The sequence below is a fragment of the Crotalus tigris genome, unplaced genomic scaffold, assembly GCF_016545835.1.
Source record: "Crotalus tigris isolate CLP2741 ecotype Arizona unplaced genomic scaffold, ASM1654583v1 scf7180000017687.564601, whole genome shotgun sequence".
Taxonomy (NCBI): domain Eukaryota; kingdom Metazoa; phylum Chordata; class Lepidosauria; order Squamata; family Viperidae; genus Crotalus; species Crotalus tigris.
The window spans coordinates 46,370-60,936 of record NW_024096567.1 but is presented as its reverse complement, the minus strand read 5'-3'; the positions used below and the strand labels follow the sequence as shown (position 1 = coordinate 60,936).

Sequence of the window (14,567 nt, the reverse complement as noted above, 5' to 3'; positions counted from 1 at the left end):
TAATTCAGGGGCAGAAAAATAAAAAGTTAATGATGCAAAGTACATCTTCTTTCAACAGGAAAGGCCAGTGAGTTTACCTTACCCAGCTCAGGAAGCGCTATGCTTTATTGAGCGAAGACATGGAGAAGCCTTTGTCCATAAGCGAATTCAAGTACAGGCTACAACGTCTGAAAGCCACCGGTTCTCCCCTGCTTTTGTTTTATCCCAGCCCTAAACGCGTGTATTTCGTGAGCGATCTTGACGACCTGCCCTGACACTCTGCAACCCGAGATACACTTGCTTCTAAATGAGTGCTAATACATCCAACGGGGTCGGGTGTTCTTGCTTTTAGGAGGCTGCTCAAGGTTCAGGGACTTGAGGAATGAGGGGGAAGAAGAAGGGCAAGGCTTCTCTTGGGAGATCTCCGGAGGTCGATAGACGTGGCCGGCACTCCTTGGGGTGAAAGGATGTTTTTTTTTTTTTTTTTTTTTAAACCGAGAGCGATTGCTTCTGAGGAACCAAGAAAGAGGCCCTCACAATTCACTGCCCCCTCCCCACTTTATAAGGCGAGAGAAAACTTGCAGGCCGAAGGTAACTAAGTTGCCAGCCGTCTACTGATGCGTCGGTCCAAATAAAAGGCAGACGGAAAGGAAAGCCAAAATTAAGATACATTTCAGAGTTTTCGGGCGACAGATGCCGGTCCGTTTCCTTCCTCCGACGCCAGTGGGCACATTCCTAGTTCTAGAAACCCTTCCTTTGCCCCCAGCTAACTTCCTGCGCTATCTCGGGGGGGGGGGAGGGAGGGAGAAACCGTGGAGGTCAGCCGGGCGGCCTCTCAAGGAAGGGAACTGGAGCCTAAAAACTTCCCTCCTTCCCGGCTGGTTGAGGTTTCTCCTTCTCGATTTTGCTTCCTCATCAGCTGAACCGTTGCCAAGCAAGTGGTCTTGCCCATCCACCCACTGCCCTCCCCCCCCACCGGGTAAGAGCGTGGAAGGAAGGGGTCTGAGATCGGAGCCGACGCGAGCCCTGTTCGGCGGGCCAAACCCTCTCGGATCCGACCCTCCTCAGTTATAGGCGGAGGGGGGAAACTCCGCAGCCAGAGTTCCGGGGAAGTAAAGCGCCTCCGGCCCATCTTTGGCTCAAAGCACTCGGGCGGTGGGTTCTCGGGGTATTTACCGGGAACGAAATGCCGAGGCCACCACTTTAAGGGTGTCTTGGGATCGAGGCCTTAACTTTGCCCCCGTTTCTTCGCGAGTTCAGAGGGAGTGACCTGCCCAGAAGGCTGCGCCTGGGACCGGCGCCCTCAGCTTCAATCCAGTTAGGATCGCATGTCCTTAAAGTATGAAAAAGATCCCCGTAGGCTTCCTATTGATATCTGTTGTTGTTGTTGTTGTTGTTTGTTATAGCATTTCCGAACTGTATAGTTCCTTTGATTTTACAGCCCGATCCTAAACATTCGTCCTCTGAAGAAATGCCCATCGAGTTCAGTTCCCACCCGAATTAAGTTTCCTGCCCTGGAATTGATCAAGCTATTGCTGGATGGATGCGGACAATCCGTTTCCGGCTATTATTTACCACAGATCGTCCCTCTCTTGCGACTACGCGGAGGGGTAATGCTAGGGAGCCCTTTTTGAAACGCACAGCGTGAGATGTGTCTCCTGAAGGGTTTGCAGCAGCCTGGCCGTCGCAACACCCCAATATTTCGGAGCCAGGGCGCCAAAGACTGTCTCAAAAGAAAACGCTTAGTTAAGGGGGCAGCTTGGTGGAAGAGCGAGGAGCCCGAGCGCTTCCCTTCCTTCCTGCCTGCCTTGCCGGAAAAGAAAGTGCCCTTCAGCGCACATCACCTCTCTGCCGCCCCCCCTCCCCCCGCACAGTTGTTTCCTGGCGCTTAGTAGCCAGACCGCGCGATCCGGGGAAAGCGGAGCTGTTTGCCGGCATCCTCGCTTAAGCATTCAGCAGCCAAGCCACTCCACTTCTCGCGGGGCAGGGGGGAGCGGCGAGCGGGAGGAGGGGCAAAGGTAGAGACCAGGTCTGGAAGATTTTTTTTCTTTTCTTTTTTCTTAACAACCCCGCACTGCCAATTAATTCTTCATAAATTAGGTCCTTCCTTCCTTCCTTCCTTCCTTCCTTCCTTCCTTCCTTCCTTCCTTCCGTTTCCTGGAGCCTCTCAATAGGCTTTTTCTTAGCGCTCTTCTCGGTCGCTATAAACTATGTAGACAATCATAAAAATGCGCTTCTCCCCCCTCCTTTTCAACAACCTTTTTATTCCTACTCATTAACGGTTTAAGAGAGACTTTCTTCATGAAATGCGGGCTCATTTGGACCAACTCCCCCCCCCTAACCTGGTGTTATTATGAATCAGGTTCCTGGAACTTCCAAATGTTTGGGTCTCCTTTTCCCTGAATTTACAGGTTGGTTTAGTTTACTGGGTGCTTTGTAATTTAAGTTGTCAAAGCTGAATCCGCTCCAGAATTATAAAAGATGAGAGCGTCCCAGATTCGAAACACAAATACGAGAGGAGAAAAATAACCCAAACGTTTACAACCCCGGTCTTTCAAAAATCCATTAAATGAAACTTTCATACTGTTTGGTATCGGAAGTCAAAGACCAGCCAGAATGAATCGGATTTCAGTGGGGAGTCGCACTGGTACTAGAGCTGTCCTCCGGAAATCATTGCAAAGCGATTTGCTTCGGCTGAGTCCTTGGTTCACAAGTGCATCCCTGAAGTTTTGGAAGCCAAGAGACATTTGTATGATAACTTAGTTGTTATGTGGCTATTGCTCCAAACACGCCTTGTTTTTAAACCTGGGATTTCCTCCGCCACCCTTTGGGATTTTTTTTTCCATCCGGGGTCTGTTGAGACTTGCAACTTGAATTGAACGCGCAAGTTCCGGCGTTCACGCAAGTTATTTCCAAAGAAGTCGGTTTAACCTTGTTAGGTGCACTCATAAGGAATAAAGCTAGAGTTTGGAGTCTCCCTCCTCTTGTAGCCAGTACCTTGGTCCCCAGTGAAGTAAGTGAAGAGAGTCTGCACAAAAACAACCGGGAGTTCTTTTGCGCCTGAGCTCTCCCCCTGCGATCCTGAAGGGCTGCTTGGAGACTTACTCACATGCACCGCCCGACGGATTGAAAATAACCTTTTGATTCAGGCTGTTTTTCCTGGAAGGTAACCTTCTCTGCTTAAGAAATATGTTTAGAACTGGCTGAGCTCTCCTTCCAGGTGTGGGACCCTGATCCACAGCTCAATTCATTTAATCTACTCACATTAACACTCCCCTGAACTGATGGGGAGTGAGTCCCACGGTCTCCGGACTGAATCCGAACCCTAGATATGGTGAGACCGGGAAAGCGCCAGTTCCTACTGCCACACCTAAGTCAGTTTCATAAGCTGATCTCAGGCAGCTGCTTTAGACAGATGGCAAGACCAGCGGTGGGTTCAATGAGGCTAACCTACAAATTCGTAGACTCCACACCTCAGCCTTACTTTAGTAAGTGAGGGAGAAAAAGAAGAATGGAAGCGCCGTCTCGCACGCAAGCGCGCGTTCTCCCTGAACCCGGGAAGTTTAGCGGCTAAGCAGGGATTGCTGTGAGACAGCCCAGAGTAGCTTCTACGGGCGGCGGGTTCAGTGCACAATTGGCCAGGCGGAGGCACTCCGGAGCGAAATTGCGCTGGGCTTTCGAGGAACGGCGGTGTAATTCTTACAAGGGTCTCTGGGTATTTTGTCCCATCCCGCGAAAAGCGTTAATGCTTTACTCCAGAGTGACATCTGATATTTCTATTCAGTGTGTGGTCCTTCTAAACGTAGTGGATCCGTTTATTAAAGGAACCAGATCCGAACCACCGCAGCAACGTTAAAACCATCTATCCCCTAATGTCTTTGGATGGCGGGTGTCTTCTGAAGATTGCAGCCGCGGATAAGCCCGGCAAATTTGAAACGAAATCCTTTCCACCCCACTTAAAATAAATCTATTTCAGAAGCGAGAGTGACATCTTCAGTCGATCTCCTCTCGCGATCTAGGGTGAGGCGCCGTCAAGGCTGAGAGACGGGACAGCTCCTTTTTCCTTGGAAGGGTAAAAAAAATAGCAGTGTCTACTCTTTCGGATTCGGGTCCAAAACAAGAGGTTGGGGTGTTCAGTTGCTCAGTTTGCAACGCCAGTGAAACTAAAGGGAAGGGTAGATTAGCACAGGCTAACACGAGGTGTCCTGTATTTCCAAACCGCTTTCATTCCACCCTCCCCAAAAAGTTGACAGCCGCTCTGCAAAACCTTCGACTCGCTCCTTTAACTGCCTCTACGGTGGGAGAGCGGGGTATACCCTCGATCAGTCGCTCGGGTCAGTGATTTAGGCCCACTCTCTAAGATCTCTCACCCGTGTTATTTCCAGCAGAAATGCGCTCACCTGTTTAAGTCTAAAAAAGCCGGACCCAGAGTTTATTTAATGGGAGGGGCGCAGAGGTGCACTTATCAAGAAACGCGTTGCCACTGAAACCGAGAAGGAATTGAATGCCCAAAACACATGTTTGCAACTAAGGAAAAGTTTCTTTTTATATCCCCGCCCCCTCCATCATTACAATTGCTCGACTGGGGGGGGGGGGGGAAATCCCATTTGAAATCTCCCAGGACCCCGCAGAGATGCGAAGCTCACCGCTGCTGCCGCGTTCCCCATCGGGCATTTGCGATACTTACCTAACTCCCTCCCTACTTATCAGTGCAAACGCCTGCTAGCTTATGCGGCCAGTCAGGCAGCCAGGCAGCCAGCGAGCGCTGCTTAAGGGGACCGGAATCCTGCGGTGCTTTTTCCGCCCGGTTCTCTTAGGGGTAGAGGTGGAGGGGTTACTCTTGTTTCGGAGGGCAGGTTTTAAGAGAAGTCAAAAAAGGGCGGTGGAGGGGGGGGGGGAGAAAGAAATTGGGAAGGAAGAATGGCGCCACTTTGGCTGCGTTTGTATATATCAGAAGCAAGGAAAGCAAGCGGCCCCTGGGTTTGGTTCTGCTACGGGGTTCTCTCCCCCCCCGCCCTTAGTTAATCATCGATTGCATATCAGGGGTTGCGCTTTGCAAGGATCAGGCGTGGGGGCAGGGGGGCGTTGAAGGGAAAGTAGCCCACGAATGTAAGTTTTCAGTTTAGTACCTTTGATTTTTTTTCTGCATCCCCCCCCCCTCTCTCTCTCCTGGCGACACTGTCCAAGTCCGATGTTTTTTTTCTTCTTCTTGCAAATGTTTTGACTTTGGCCTCAATGAGTCGAGAGACAGGAACCTCCCTCCAGTTTGACTGATCCGATCCCAGACAAGCAACCCGGGTCAGGTGGATCTATCCTAGGGAAAAGGCTTTACCAAGGTAGGTCTCTTCAAGTAAGCAGCAGCATTTTCTCTCTTCCAGTTCCTTTCCTGCCACCCACCAACCGCAGATGCTCAAAGGCATTGCAATATCGCTGTGCCTACAACTGATTAATCCATTAGCTTAATGCATTTAGGCTTAATTAGAATGTGCACCTTAAATTGCTGCATTTGTGGTTGCCTTTTGGTTCAGGCCTGTACCTTCGCTTGGAAGACTGTGTCACCTCTGGGAAGCTGTACAAGGTTCATCAGGAGTGAACAGAGTTTTGATTGCATTTTCTTTTTTTCTTTTTTTTAACTCTGGCCTTCCCTCTGCACTGAGTAAGGAGAAATGTCAGCTGTTTTGGCCTCTTCTGATCACAACAAAGGAAGCCCTTGTACACTTACATTTCTATTTGTCTTATTTGTGATGACTGACCTTTCTTCAAGCCTTTGAAAATCAGTAACTGAATAACAGTTATTAAAATAAATTCATTAACAAACTAGGCTACAAGTGAAATGCTCCCAGAGATTATTAGAAATGTATCATTAGGCTGAAATAAAATCAGGCTTTCTTTTAGAAGGTAAAGTTTCAAATGTAAGATTTGTTTTAGCCCTTAAGGTTGTGGGGACAGACTTTAGCATTATAATCATTATAGGAAAACAGAGTGAATAGGGCTCAGTTCCAGGCTTCTTCTTTTGTCTTTCTCTTACTAAAGAATATTTATGGCCATGTCTCTGAATATAGTCATAAAAAACACATCTGTCCTCTCAATCCAGTCTGCAGCCCAATTAAAACAAAATTTTGGGATTACATGGCATCCTTACATTAGAGCTATAAATATATTATAGCCAAACACTTAAATATTTGGTGGTATATAGATAATGTTGTCTGGATGGTTTCCATTGGCTTGAATCCAACATGGCCTTAACACTTAGAGGGGAAAGATGGAAGGCAATGAACAACAAATATCACAACAATCTTACACTGATTCATTGGGTAGTTCCGTATCTCATTCCCTTCCCTGTTTGTTCACAGGAAAGGCCTAGACTAGAGAAATTTTCTTCTTTTTTCCCCAAGATAGAAAAGTCAGTGGGTGGGGATGGGGGTGGGTATCTGACTTTATGTGGGCGCTAATTAAGGGAAAGATATCACTTTGCAAGTCTATTCAGTCTGCCATAAATGACCAAGAATCACATATGTCAAAAATAAACATTTGTACAGGCTACACATATAGGTTTTAATTTCTCAAACCTAGGAAAAAATACCTATGGTGGTAATAAGGACACATAAGGACCTGGCCACTAGGAAAGAGACATATCCAATAAATCCATTGCATTTTGTAAAAATCTATGGTAATAGTAAAATCCAATAAATGATGTGATTTGCAATGCCAAAAGGACCTTTTTCACACAATGGCTGGTTTTCACTATGTAAATCTTTCCTATTAAGGAAAATATAGGAGGGTTCAACATTGCTTTAATCTAAATAAATAGGCTATGGTGGGTTCAATGTCTTGAATGCTACATTCACATGTGAAAGAGTCTACTAGTGTTGCTTTATGGTTAATGCATTTTAAAAGTGCATTTTTAAAAGATACAATATTGAATGATGAATACTTCAGGTATCACTTTTACCATTTTTTCTTAGGATGATATAAGGATGATGATGATGATTATATTTTAAAATATGTTGAATAACTACAGCAATAAATACTTATTCGCTTTGCAAAACCTAGAGTGTCTTGTATGTCTTTTCTCTAAACAATATATTATTTTAAACTGGGAATGCAGAGAGAATCAAATTTGGGGAATATTTTCTGAAGATGAGAATGATGCATTATTATAATAAATATTATTTGTAAATAAAATATGAGTTGAATTAATTTGCTTGAGAATTTAAATATCATTCTGCAAACCATGAGCTAACCATCAATTTCCATGTGAACTGACTAGCCCCATTAGTTAGACATCTCTAGTTAGCTTCTGACACTAATTAATAGATCAGGTTGATCAAAAATGTTTCAGTTTCAGTTGTTATAGCTAATAATGCCCAGTGATATATCATTTTTCATTAAGGTACCTAGTTGCTATTTATATTAGACTTTTTGATTTGTGGCTAATACTATATATTGTGTCTATGAACTACATAAGCTAATGGTGGATTATACAAAGAAGTAGCCCTTCTCTATTTGAAGCAGCTGAAGTAATTGCTTCCTTGCAATCTTTCCAAATCTTGATTTTCAGGTGTATTTATTTTTTATTATTTCACAAATTAATATGGCCACCCATCTCAGGAAAAGTGACTCTAGGTGTTGTACAACAATCCAGTAAAACAATAACTATAAAACAACTGTTACCAAAAACCATTATAAATAATTCTTTAAAATATTAAAAACCTTAAAAAGTCATTACTTTTGCTTTTTATAGAGAAAAGAAAAATAATAGGCAGAGGGGATATGTCAGTAATAACGGGACCATCTCAACAAGTTCACCCTGTTTATGTTGTTGTATCTATTTTTGCCTTTTTAAAAAGTTACAGTGCTCTTGTTATGGTGACCTAAAAAGGTTTTTAAATTCACTGTATAAAATACTAAAGTAAAAATGGCATGTTGTGATTCTTCCTAAGCACAGAAAGTAAAATAGAAATAATAAAATGTGAAAAGAATCTGTTGTAATATAGCCAAGTTAATGTGGAAATATTAAACTGCCAACATATGGAAAGGTATGAGGAAATAAAAATGTGTTTTCTCTGAAATGAACATCTACTGGGTGTCAGGTATGCCCCACTGAAAAAGTCATTCTGGGCTTGGGAAGGACCATTCCTGGTCATCCCTGTGCAACATCTCAGTACAGAGAGAGATTGGAACAAAGCCTATAAAGATTGTGCTTTATAAATAGGTTAATCAGGACTGTCATATTGGGGTTTATAAAGGAAGGATAGCTAGGCTTGGTGGGTTTTTGGGGTAGGATTTTGGAGATGCTTAAAAAAAATTTTACCAGGAAATTCAGAACAATACTATACAGATGTGGGGTGTTTAGAGGTGCAATTGGTTACTTCTTAAAACATAAATGGCTGCATGTGGCCTTTTTAATTCAAGCCAACTATGTCATTTCACTGGAGATGGATAGATAGATAGAATTATGGAATGCAGTAGAAAGATGTAAATATAATCCCTGATCCTGTGCTTATATAACCATCTTTTGCTTTTTTTAACCTTCCATCCCCATTGGGAATTTTTGGTTTGGTTTCTGTTTGGCAGTTTCTACAGTATGTGTGTGCATTTGTGATGCTAATTCACAACTACTTCTTGATTTAATACCAGTTCAGTTACAAGAGAGGGATGCACAGTTAGCATTTTTTCTTACAAAGTATTGTTCAAATATTTTCTGATGTATCAGTCAGGATTCAACAGTTTTCCCACTGCAGATGATCAGAGAGTGATGATCTGAGTTTTTTTTTATATCCCATGAGGAAAAGGTGGGAGGAATTCCACCTTCTTCACATAGAGATTTCTTTCCATTTATCTTCTTTTCTCCCAGTCATATTTTAAAATGAGCCTAAACAATGAGGGGGGAATAGGTCAGGTTTGATGCAAATAGTGTTCTTCAAGGTATGACCTAGGAAAAAACTAGACACACTCAAATAATTTCTCAATGGAAGCATTAATTAAAATATGTTCTAACAAAAAAGTTTTACAATTTTGCTTCAGTATTGTTTATTATCTGTTCCACCTTTGCTTTCTTGGCTTTCAAATATTTCTAATACAGTGATACCTCAGTACCCATTGTTAATTGGTTCTGGGAGGCACAATGAGTATTAAAAATGATGAGTACCAAACAAACCACATGACTTACCACATGACCCTTTGTTTCAGCCAGTAAGGACTTCCTGTTTTCCCCTTTTCCTAGGTTAGAGACGTTCTCAGCATGGCAGACTTCCTGTCCACCCTCTGCAGCTATCCCCCACTTCCTTTTGCAGTGAACTTCCCAGCATGGCCAACATCCTGTCCATTCTATGCATCTGTCCCCCTCTTCCTATCACAAATACCAAACAAACAAATATAGGACAACATTTTCATGTCAAAATGCATCAAGTACCAAATTTAACGAGTTTTGAATTAATTGAGTACTCAGGTACCACTGTACTCCCTTTTTGCTAATATGATGATGGATATTCATTCACCCATATAACGGTGCAGCCAATACAGGTATTCCTCAAATTACAACCATTTGTTTAGTGACTGTTCAGTTACAACAGCATTGAAAAAATGACTTATGACCAGTTCTCACACTTATGACTATCATGGCAGCCCCACACTCCTGTGATCAAAATTCGGGTGCTTGGCAACAGGCATGTATTTATGGTAGTTGCAGAACCTTAGATTATGTGGTCTCCATTGCCGACCTTCCCAGCCGGATTTGTTTAAGAACTGCATGATTCACTTAACAACTGCAGGGATTCGCTTAACCTCAGTGGCTAAAAAGGCCATCAAATCAAGGTAATTTACTCACCCTTGCCCACCAATGGAAATTCTGATCCGAATTGTGATTGTAAGTTGAGCACTACTTGTAGCCAACCTATAGTACCCAGAAAAGACAGACTTCTTGAAAAGCCTCCTCAGAATTCAGAAATAGATCAGACTACACATGATTTAAATAACCACTCTGACTGAAGCAACATCAATAAAGTTATGTGAGGAACAAAGGAGTTATGTACAAATCTGGCTGCACGTATATTTTATGTATATATGTTTTTGCTGTAGAAAGAAAAAAAATTGGCATAATTACAAAAGTGATTTGAAACTATGGCCAAGAGGTACAATCTCCTAAGATCTTCATCTAACTATAGGATCATTGCATTAAAGCTGCTCCACACATTATAGATTTCTTTCCAAAATATTAATTTCTCTGGAAGAGATACATAGTCTTCAATCAGAATGTTTCTGTCATATTAGACGGTTAAGCTTGATGTTCCTTTCCACAGGGTATGTGAGGTGTGTGTGGTAAGTTTGATAATCGAACACAAATCAAAGAGACATTGGTTGCATGGAAGTGAGTGCCCAGTCAGTACAATTGCTGCACTTAAAAAAAAATCATGATGCCATATTGCATACTTGGCAGTAAATTTGTATTTCCTCATTGGGAAATGCCTTTTATATGTAGGGAAACTTAAATACAGGTAGTCCTTGACTTATGACCACAACTGAGCCCAAAATTTCTGTAGCTAAGTGAGACATTTGTTAAGTGAGTTTTTTCCCATTTTACGACTTTTCTTGCTACAGTTGTTAAGTGAATCACTGCACTTGTTACATTAGTAACACGGTTGTTAAGTGAACCCGCCTTCCCCATTGACTCTGCTTGTCAGAAGGTTGCAAAAGATGATCACATGACCCCAGGACACCACAACCATCATAAATATTAGTCAGTTGCCAAGCCTCTGAATTTTGATCACATGACCGTGGAGATGATATAACAGTTGTATGAAAAAGTCACTTTTTTAGTGATGGTGTAACTCTTTGAATGGTCACTAAATGAACTGTTGTAATTTGAGGACTACCTGCAATTCTTCAACATATTTGGGGACATGAAGTTCTCCTAAGACAAATGTATAGCATTTGGGTAATAAAGTGTAGACTACATAACCCAGGAGTGTCAAACTGCCAGCCCGCGGACCGGACTCGTCACCAGAAAATCACGCCCACCCCATTGCCAGCAATGGAGAAAAAGCTCCGATAAGTCTCATGATGTCACGTGACATTGCAAGTTTGACATGTTTGACATAACCCATTCTAAATATTTTCAAGCACAAATCATGAAGACTTTAGGATTAGATTTTCTAGTCCATCCAACATTTGTATTCACCTCATTTCAGTCTTCCCTCCCACCTCCATAAAATTTCACAATCTGCATGCATTCCTCCATTGCCTTTTCACCACTTGTGGTTGAAAAGTAGTGAATTCCTCCCAGAAAGAGCATCATCTTAACAGCAATTCAAGCTGTTTGTACAGTTAATAGCTACTTTAAGCAGCATGTGGCAGATTTTCCATTTTAAGGGAAGACGGCATAATATCCTTGATGGTCAGTTTTTCTAAAGAAAGCTTTGAAAGAAACAATATGACTAAGAAAAAACAGGGCGAGATTCTCTACAAACCCTTGCCCAAATATTTCTGTATGTGGGCTATTCTTGCATTGATAGAGTAAAAAAGTTGGAGTGAAGGAAGATAATGGAAATAACTGTATGTGCAAAGAGAAAAGGAAAAGGTGGGTGATGAAGGAGTTAATACTTTTTTCACAGCTCTGTTTCTTCACTTCAGAAAAAAAAAAAAACCAAAGCCTCCCTTTGAAGATGTTCCTGCTTAAAAGAAATATAAGTTTTGTGCATAATATGTCCTTTCTCCTTAAGATGTCTGGCCGAATTACTTTAACCGTTCAGTTTAAGGAAGCACCATTTTGGCAGCTTAGAGAAATTTGTCTTACTCTTAGGATTATTTATAAAGTCTCCTTTTTTTGAAAGTAAAGAAAAATATTTCCAAATTGCCTTGCCACATATGAGTATCGCTGCTACCAGGTTTTCAGTCTAAAAGGCATGACATATAAGAAAAAAGATTGTTTGGGAAGAATAAAAATACAAATCCAGAAATCTGTTCTTATATCACTTTTTTTAAAAAAATACAGAATTACTTACATTCAGTTTATGGAAAGGAAGAGCAGAAAGTGAGGAGTTTTTTCCAGAGATGACTAGGAAGCCCTGCAGTCTGATAATCTCAGTTACCTGGTTGATGAAGATGATATTTCTGGAGAACTGGTTGTGACCTTGCTTTTCTTCACTTTCCTCTGCTACAGGCTAATGCAGTGTTTCTCAACCTTGGCAAATATAAGATGTCTGGACTTCAAGTCCTAGAATTCATGCTGTCTGGAGAATTCTGGGACTTGAAATCCAGACCATCTTAACATGGCTAACGTTGGAAAATACTGGGCTAATGCAATGGTTGCTATCAGTTGAGAGTTTGGGGCCACCATGGCACACAATTGAAAAAGAGGGGAAAGATCAGGAATTTATCAAAAAAAGTAGCACATTGCAAAAATATATTCTGTAATATGTAGAACTTAAATTTCCGAAAAGGGAGTTCACTAATCAGTGTTTCTTCCTTCCAGAAAGCTTTAGAAAAGCAAGATATTTCTATCTAAATTGATGATTGATTGATTGATTGATTGATTGATTGATAGATAAATAGATAGGTGCAGCTCACTCTCAGAGCTGCATGCAAATCACCTTTGTTTAAACTAACTTTCTGTTTTGCATAGTATACTGAGCCATAATCTAACTAACCTAACAAATGGGCATGTTGTACATAATATGTTAAGCTATAAACCTGCCAACTAAGGTTAACAGTAACTAAACTTGTACACATTCATCTGCTACTTCTTTAGCAGAGCTGTTAGTGTGTTGCCTGAGCATAGTGAAAACTTTATTCAAAATGTATTTTATAATGATATAAAATTATATTATAACATATTTGGAAACGTATTGCTGCTGGAATAATAATTTTATTGCCTCTTAATATTTTGAATTTCTTTAGATTGTCTGCACTATAACTTGAAGATTCCAATATATGATTCAGATTAATTTGGCTATAAATAAATATTGACTGAATCATGGTGACTACTCTGTGGTTATAATGAATGATATTTGCTAAACCTTCTCCAGTTGTGTGGGTATTGTGATTCTTTGAAGGACAAGCTGGTTGGGTGTTCTGGGAGCTATAATGCAAGCTAACTGAAGGACATCAAGCTAGAAAGGACTGAACTATATTGCAAAATTTCAGCACTGAGTTCCAGAATTTGTGAGTAACTCTTTTAATATGATAGCCAAATTATGGCTTGATAAAAGAATTAAAAAGTCAGCCACAGAAAAACTCAGAGGCTGAATTTGGAGTCCTCTAAGTAATGTAGGATGGGGTAAATATCTGGCCCAAATTCTGGAGATTCATTGGCAGTTAAAAACTCACAAATCTGGTATAGGAGTAGAGTCGTATAAGGCAGTAGAAGTCAGATTTTAATATTCCAGAATTCAACATCCTTCTTCACTCAATTTTTATTATAAATTCTTACATGTCATTTCATTTATTAGGCTTAAATATTACCTTTCTTCCTGGAGCTCAAATTAGCATACAACACACTCTCCTCTTCCATTTTTCTCATAATCAGAAACTAGAAAAAAATTGATTATCCAAAGTCACAAATAAGATGTGTGTGAATCTGGATCTCCCTTATCTCAATTTAACATCTTATTATCCTGATTTGTCCTAGGTGGCAAGGAATAGCACAACTGCTTTTTCAGTGGAGGTGAAGCTATCAGTACTGGCAATTAATGATCCTTGGAAGGCTGAAGCTTGAATATAAAAAGCCTTTTTAAGCGCGCGCGCGCGCACACACACACACACACACACACTCACACACCAAACCCTAAGCAAAACAAAACATGGAATTATGGAGCTTAAAACTATTGTTTATTAGGACTGCAATTGCTTCTTTCCTTAACAATATAATATGAGATGAATGTATTCCCCACATCATTAAGTAAAACTTTTCCATAAGAAAGCAATTTTAATAAAGAGATATATTCAATATCTATTCTTTATTTTAGTTTCTGTGAAAGTTCTTTCTCTTAATAGGGGAAGTATATGCAGCAGGTGATTATAGCCTATTCTTTATCTATTGAGTTGGCACAATATATGAATATTATAATGAATTCTAAATGTCTACCCAGAACTAAGTCCCAGTGGCTCATTGGGGCTTACTCAAAATAAACAAGTATAGGCCTGCAACATAAGGATTCTGTAGTTTAATTAGAATATAAATCAGCTTTTTTCCACCTGATATTCTCATTAGTCAAGACCACCATTTGATCAGCCAATCAAAGCAATGTGAAAGCACTAGCTGGGGAAAGTTTCCATAAAGCCATCTGATCCTGCATCCTTTTGCACATTAAAGTGTGGCAATATAGATATTTGCATTCCTTTTCACTATCTTTCTTCTTTCTATTGTAACTGGAATCACAATAAAGATGAATAGGGGACTGGAGGCTAAAATACATGAAGAATAGTTGCAGGAACTGGGTTTGTCTAGTCTAGTGAATAGAAGGACTAGAGGTGACATGATAGCAATCTTCCAAAATCTAAGGTGTTGCCACAAAGAAGAGGGAGTCAACCTATTTTCCAAGAACCTGAAGGCAGGACAAGAAGTTAACAAATGGAAACTTATCAAGGAA

At 41.1% G+C, this 14,567-nt stretch overlaps 1 long non-coding RNA gene across 1 annotated transcript in view; it reads left to right on the top strand.

Annotated features, from left to right (window-relative positions):
• Nucleotides 1-2,418: 2,418 nt before the first annotated feature.
• Nucleotides 2,419-14,567, top strand: part of LOC120305638 — a 36,165-nt gene continuing 24,016 nt past the window's right edge. The window contains exon 1 of the long non-coding RNA XR_005556080.1: nucleotides 2,419-5,315. This is a non-coding gene — a long non-coding RNA (uncharacterized LOC120305638). The remainder of the gene's footprint in view (nucleotides 5,316-14,567) is intronic.